Genomic DNA, 7,813 nt, shown 5'->3' with positions numbered 1-7,813 from the left:
TATATATATATATATATATATATATATATATATATATATATATATATATATATATATATATATATATATATATATATATATATATATATATATATATATATATATATATATATATATATATATATATATATATATATATATATTTTATTATTTACGTGTTTATCTATTTATTTATTTTTATTTTTTTTATTTTCCATTAATTTATCTTAATTATTGATTTAATTCATTTATTTTATTTTATTTTATTTTATTTTATTTTATTTTATTTATTTATTCATTTATTTATTTATTTATTTTGTTAGGGAACACTGAGGAGTGAGAAAGAACAGATATCCTTCATATCACAAGTAGCCAGTTATTTCTTGTACATGTACCAACAATAGCGTCTCAACATTTTTTCTGTCTCTTCCTCCTCCTTCTTAAGCGTCATAGTAGGCAACCTTTTCAATACCAGATTTTTTTATTTCCTCTCTCTGTTGATTGCTAGCAGCTCAGTATGGTGACGGTGTTAATGGCGGTGGTGATGGTGATAGTAATAGCAACTGGTGTTTATTTTTATCAGAAAGTAGTAATTATTTTTTGATGAGTTAAAATCGACTCAGATCATGCCGTCACATCGGTACCAAGGCAAAGTGTACGTGCTTATATTTGAATAACATTCTATCTCTCATAAAAATAATAATAATAATAATATTATTATTATTATTAACAATGGTAATATTAGCAGTAGTAGTAGTAGTAGTAGTAGTAGTAGTAGTAATGATAATAATAATAATAATAATAATAATAATAATAATAATAATAATAATAATAATAATAATAATAATAATAATTGTATAAGTCATAAGTCATAAGTTGTATAAATCATTGCGTCTTCTCGTTCTTTATTTTTTTATTTGTTATATTTTTTCATAAGATCAAAAGTTCACAGACGTTGTTTATCCCGCTTTCCTGTTCGTCCGTCATACGAGTACACGTGCCATTTTCCTGGCGTCATTACACACTTCTTGCACTGACTCCCATATTTCTGGGCTACTTACTATGTCCTTTGATGTGCTTTCTTGTCGTTTTCTTCATAAAATGGTTTTAGACCATAGTTCAGTGACGATGTTTTTTTTATTTATTTATTTATTTTTTATCTTGAAATAGATACGCTGTTTTTTTTTATTTTTTTTATGTAGGAAGGACACTGGCCAAGGGCAACAAAAATCTAATAAAAAAAAAATGCCCACTGAAATGCCAGTCCCATAAAAGGGTCAAAGCAGTGGTCAAAAATTGATGAATAAGCGTCTTGAAACCTCCCTCTTGAAGGAATTCAAGTCATAGGAAGGTGGAAATACAGAAGCAGGCAGGGAATTCCAGAGTTTACCAGAGAAAGGGATGAATGATTGAGAATACTGGTTAACTCTTGCGTTTGAGAGGTGGACAGAATAGGGGTGAGAGAAAGAAGAAAGTCTTGTGCAGCGAGGCCGCGGAAGGAGGGAAGGCATGCAGTTAGCAAGATCAGAAGAGCAGTTAGCATGAAAATAGCGGTAGAAGACAGCTAGATATGCAACATTGCGGCGGTGAGAGAGAGGCTGAAGACAGTCAGTTAGAGGAGAGGAGTTGATGAGACGAAAAGCTTTTGATTCCATTCTGTCTAGAAGAGCAGTATGAGTGTAACCTCCCCAGACATGTGAAGCATACTCCATACATGGACGGATAAGGCCCTTGTACAGTGTTAGCAGCTAGGGGGTGAGAAAAACTGGCGGAGACGTCTCAGAACACCTAACTTCATAGAAGCTGTTTTAGCTAGAGATGAGATGTGAAGTTTCCAGTTCAGATTATAAGTAAAGGACAGACCGAGGATGTTCAGTGTAGAAGAGGGGGACAGTTGAGTGTCATTGAAGAAGAGGGGATAGTTGTCTGGAAGGTTGTGTCGAGTTGATAGATGGAGGAATTGAGTTTTTGAGGCATTGAACAATACCAAGTTTGCTCTGCCCCAATCAGAAATTTTAGAAAGATCAGAAGTCAAGCGTTCTGTGGCTTCCCTGCGTGATATGTTTACCTCCTGAAGGGTTGGACGTCTATGAAAAGACGTGGAAAAGTGCAGGGTGGTATCATCAGCGTAGGAGTGAATAGGACAAGGAGTTTGGTTTAGAAGATCATTAATGAATAATAAGAAGAGAGTGGGTGACAGGACAGAACCCTGAGGAACACCACTGTTAATAGATTTAGGAGAAGAACAATGACCATCTACCACAGCAGCAATGGAACGGTCAGAAAGGAAACTTGAGATGAAGTTACAGAGAGAAGGATAGAAACCGTAGGAGGGTAGTTTGGAAATCAAAGCTTTGTGCCAGACTCTATCAAAAGCTTTTGATATGTCCAAGGCAACAGCAAAAGTTTCACCAAAATCTCTAAAAGAGGATGACCAAGACTCAGTAAGGAAAGCCAGAAGATCACCAGTAGAGCAGCCTTAACGGAACCCATACTGGCGATCAGATAGAAGGTTGTGAAGTGATAGATGTTTAAGAATCTTCCTGTTGAGGATAGATTCAAAAACTTTAGATAGGCAGGAAATTAAAGCAATAGGACGGTAGTTTGAGGGATTAGAACGGTCACCCTTTTTAGGAATAGGTTGAATATAGGCAAACTTCCAGCAAGAAGGAAAGGTAGATGTTGACAGACAGAGCTGAAAGAGTTTGACTAGGCAAGGTGCAAGCACGGAGGCACAGTTTTGGAGAACAATAGGAGGGACCCCATCAGGTCCATAAGCCTTCCGAGGGTTTAGGCCAGCGAGGGCATGGAAAACATCATTGCGAAGAATTTTAATACCTGGCATGAAGTAGTCAGAGGGTGGAGGAGAGGGAGGAACAAGCCCAGAATCGTCCAAGGTAGAGTTTTTAGCAAAGGTTTGAGCAAAGAGTTCAGCTTTAGAAATAGATGTGATAGCAGTGGTACCATCTGGTTGAAATAGAGGAGGGAAAGAAGAAGAAGCAAAGTTATTGGAGATATTTTTGGCTAGATGCCAGAAATCACGAGGGGAGTTAGATCTTGAAAGGTTTTGACATTTTCTGTTAATGAAGGAGTTTTTGGCTAGTTGGAGAACAGACTTGGCATGGTTCCGGGCAGAAATATAAAGTGCATGAGATTCTGGTGATGGAAGGCTTAAGTACCTTTTGTGGGCCACCTCTCTATCATGTATAGCACGAGTATGGAGGTTGCAGAGTATGGAGGTGTAGAAAGGAGTCAAGGATGTGTGAGTCTGTTAAAGAAATGGTAGAGATCAGGTTTGATTGGCGGGCACCACCATTGATTCTTTGAGATATACAGAGCAGGAAGGTAGCACTGTGTTGAATAATTATATACCTCTTATGTACTCGTACGTTTGTTTGTATTTAAGGGTAAATATATAATGTTACCGCATTATCATTATTATCATTATTATTATTATTATTATTACTATTATTATTATTATTATTATTATTATTATTATTATTATTATTATTATTATCATTATTTTTATGATAGGATTCTTGGACAGCCAATTCTTAGTTGAACTATCATTTTTTTCTTTTTTTTTGATAGCGTGAAAACAATTGGTTGATGTTATAAAACTTTACCATATGCTGTACCACTGAATTGATTTACACTGAGGTTTGTGATATTCTTTTCAATTAGATATTTTATCACTCACAGTATTGACTTCATTTCTATGTAGTAATTTATATTGCATGGCAATTACATATGATTTTCCCTTGAATTTTAGATGTTAACTGTACCATATATATTTTTGTCAGACACGAAAATGTTATTAATCTTTTGTCAACGGTAAACATTAAACGACTCTAATATTTTGCACCAAAAATTATCCTACATTAATTCATGCAAATAGGGATAAGATTTTCACCGGTGATATTCAGCCTTTAAACGTTGAGACAACAGAAAGAAAAATGAATGAGGTGAGCTTTAAACGAACACTTAATTAATTTATGAAAGAAACTCGATTACTTACATGAACTGAACCTGTCCTGAGCAAGAATTCCCTCTCTCTCTCTCTCTCTCTCTCTCTCTCTCTCTCTCTCTCTCTCTCTCTCTCTCTCTCTCTCTCTCTCTCTCTCTCTCTCTCTCTCTATCTATCTCTCTTTTCGAAATTACATATGAAATTGAAAATAAATATGTACCAAATAATAACAGCAAATTTAGTTTTGGTGAATAATCGTAAAAAATATAAAGTGTTTTTTAATAATCATTATTGTATGACTTACGTAGAGTTTTATTTCATATTTTGCAATGGAAAAATGTTCAGGAAAACTTATTATCTTCTAGTGGTTAAAAAAAAAAAACAAGGATGTGTGTGCGGGAAGTGTGCCTAATTCATCTAATTTTCTTTCTTTTTTAACTCCAGCTCCCATGGACTTGTGTAGATTATTGGAATATCCATAACGTATCCCTTCACCTTCAGCGCGAGGCAACGTTGTGCGAGTACGAGAATTTCCTTTTATCTTGTTATTATTTGCTCCGTACTTTACTCTCTCTCTCTCTCTCTCTCTCTCTCTCTCTCTCTCTCTCTCTCTCTCTCTCTCTCTCTCATGGACCCGCGGAATATCTTCGTACTCTACCTGCGAATGTTACCTGGCTGGATACATTAGGGAGTTTCTGGGGCGTGTTTTACTACCTGAGTGTCGATGAGTCAGCCAGGTAATGTTGACTTTCCCTCAAGAGTTTGAATCTCCTTCGTCTGTTGCAAGTTTGGTGAGAATTGAAGAAATGAAGAGGGAATGGAGGGATTTTACTCTCTCTCTCTCTCTCTCTCTCTCTCTCTCTCTCTCTCTCTCTCTCTCTCTCTCTCTCTCTCTCTCTCTCTCTCTCTCTCTCTCTCTCTCTCTCTCTCTCTCTCTCTCTGTGTGTGTATACATATATATATATATATATATATATATATATATATATATATATATATATATATATATATATATATATATATATATATATATATATATATATATATATATATATATATATATATATATATATATATATATATATATATATATATATATATATACACTGGAGGAGGCAGTAGACACCTGCCGAAACGATAATTACTCCCAGTGAGGTCTAAAGCACTGTTCAAGGGGTGCTGTGAACTTATCATTAAACCCAGCTGTGACCTCACTGAACGTTTCCCTTTGTGTCTCACAACACAAGGGGGCAGTCACAGCCTGCCCTCTAAAGACAACTCTCTTCCTCTCCACACAAAACTACAAGCACCTAATAACACACACACCCTTCACTCAAAAATTTCAAAATTAATATGGCGACTCCTACACCAGCCTCGGAGTCCCCATCTGGGGAGGGGACCATAAATGTCCCCAGGTCGGACTGCCTTTCTGTCGACGACCCTAAGTGTCTTGATACCCCCCTCAACTTTTTCTTCATTAACTTCTGCAACATTCGCGGTCTAAGATCTAATTTTCAATCTGTAGAACACCACCTCTCCTCTTCTAAACCTCATCTTCTTTTCCTCACTCAAAACTCAGGTGTCTGAGGCACTGACAGTAGCCCCTTTTCTGTTCCCTCCTACTTTCTCTATCCTCATTTTCGATCCAAAGCTGGATGCTGCGTTTATGTGCGCAATGATTTAACCTGCTTTCGTGCCCACGCTCTTGAACCTTCCGAGTTTTCCACCATCTGGCTACGACTACAAAGTCACTCTCATACTAAATTTATCTGTGCTATATACCTCTCACCTAACTCCTCTGACTATAAGAAATTCTTTGACTACTTAACTTCCAAAGTGGAGCACATTCTGACCCTCTTCCCTTTTGCAGAGATCTCCATTCTTGGAGACTTCAATCTTCACCACCAGCTTTGGCTTTCCTCTCCCTTCACTGACCATCCTGGTGAACTAGCCTACAACTTTGCTATCCTCCATGACCTAGAGCAATTGGTGCAACACCCTACTCGTATTCCTGACCGTCTTGGAGATACGCCCAACATTCTTGAGCTTTTCCTGTCCTCTAATCCTTCTGCTTATGCTGTCACCCTTTCTTCTCCGTTGGGCTCCTCCGATCACAATCTCATATCTTTATCTTGTCCTATCACTCCAATCCCTCCTCAGGATCCTCCTAAGCGAAGGTGCCTCTGGCGTTTTGCCTCTGCTAGTTTGGGGGACCTGAGGAGGTATGTTGCTGATTTTCCTGGAATGACTACTGCTTCCGTGTCAGAGACCTGTCTTTGTGTGCTGAGCGCATAACAGAGGTGATAGTGTCTGGCATGGAGGCGTACATTCCTCACTCTTTTTCTCGTCCTAAACCTTCTAAACCTTGGTTTAACACAGCTTGTTCTCGTGCTATACATGATAGAGAGGTGGCCCACAAAAGGTACTTAAGCCTTCCATCACCAGAATCTCATGCACTTTATATTTCTGCCCGGAACCATGCCAAGTCTGTTCTCCAACTAGCCAAAAACTCCTTCATTAACAGAAAATGTCAAAACCTTTCAAGATCTAACTCCCCTCGTGATTTCTGGCATCTAGCCAAAAATATCTCCAATAACTTTGCTTCTTCTTTCCCTCCTCTATTTCAACCAGATGGCACCACTGCTATCACATCTATTTCTAAAGCTGAACTCTTTGCTCAAACCTTTGCTAAAAACTCTACCTTGGACGATTCTGGGCTTGTTCCTCCCTATCCTCCACCCTCTTGCTACTTCATGCCAGGTATTAAAATTCTTCGCAATGATGTTTTCCATGCCCTCGCTGGCCTAAACCCTCGGAAGGCTTATGGGCCTGATGGGGGTCCCTCCTATTGTTCTCCGAAACTGTGCCTCCGTGCTTGCACCTTCCCTAGTCAAACTCTTTCAGCTCTGTCTGTCAACATCTACCTTTCCTTCTTGCTGGAAGTTTGCCTACATTCAACCTGTTCCTAAAAAGGGTGACCGTTCTAATCCCTCAAATTACCGTCCTATTGCTTTAATTTCCTGCCTATCTAAAGTTTTTCAATCTATCCTCAACAGGAAGATTCTTAAACATCTATCACTTCACAACCTTCTATCTGATCGCCAGTATGGGTTCCGTCAAGGCCGCTCTACTGGTGATCTTCTGGCTTTCCTTACTGAGTCTTGGTCATCCTCTTTTAGAGATTTTGGTGAAACTTTTGCTGTTGCCTTGGACATATCAAAAGCTTTTGATAGAGTCTGGCACAAAGCTTTGATTTCCAAACTACCCTCCTGCGGTTTCTATCCTTCTCTCTGTAACTTCATCTCAAGTTTCCTTTCTGACCGTTCTATTGCTGCCTGTGGTAGACGGTCACTGTTCTTCTCCTAAATCTATTAACAGTGGTGTTCCTCAGGGTTCTGTCCTGTCATCCACTCTCTCCTTATTATTCATTAATGATCTTCTAAACCAAACTTCTTGTCTTATCCACTCCTACGCTGATGATACCACCCTGCACTTTTCCACGTCTTTTCATAGACGTCCAACCCTTCAGGAGGTAAACATATCACGCAGGGAAGCCACAGAACGCCTGACTTCTGATCTTTCTAAAATTTCTGATTGGGGCAGAGCAAACTTGGTATTGTTTAATGCCTCAAAACTCAATTCCTCCATCTATCAACTCGACACAACCTTCCAGACAACTATCCCCTCTTTTTCAATGACGCTCAACTGTCCCCCTCTTCTACACTGAACATCCTCGGTCTGTCCTTTACTTATAATCTGAACTGGAAACTTCACATCTCATCTTTAGCTAAAACAGCTGATCTTGCTAACTGCATGCCTCTCCTCCTTCCGCGGTCTCGCTGCACAAGACTTTCTTCTTTCTCTCAC

Source organism: Scylla paramamosain, chromosome 10 (genome assembly GCF_035594125.1).
Source record: "Scylla paramamosain isolate STU-SP2022 chromosome 10, ASM3559412v1, whole genome shotgun sequence".
NCBI classification, from domain to species: Eukaryota; Metazoa; Arthropoda; class Malacostraca; order Decapoda; family Portunidae; genus Scylla; species Scylla paramamosain.
The sequence above is the reverse complement of the archived record's forward strand: the minus strand, read 5'-3'. Positions refer to the sequence as shown.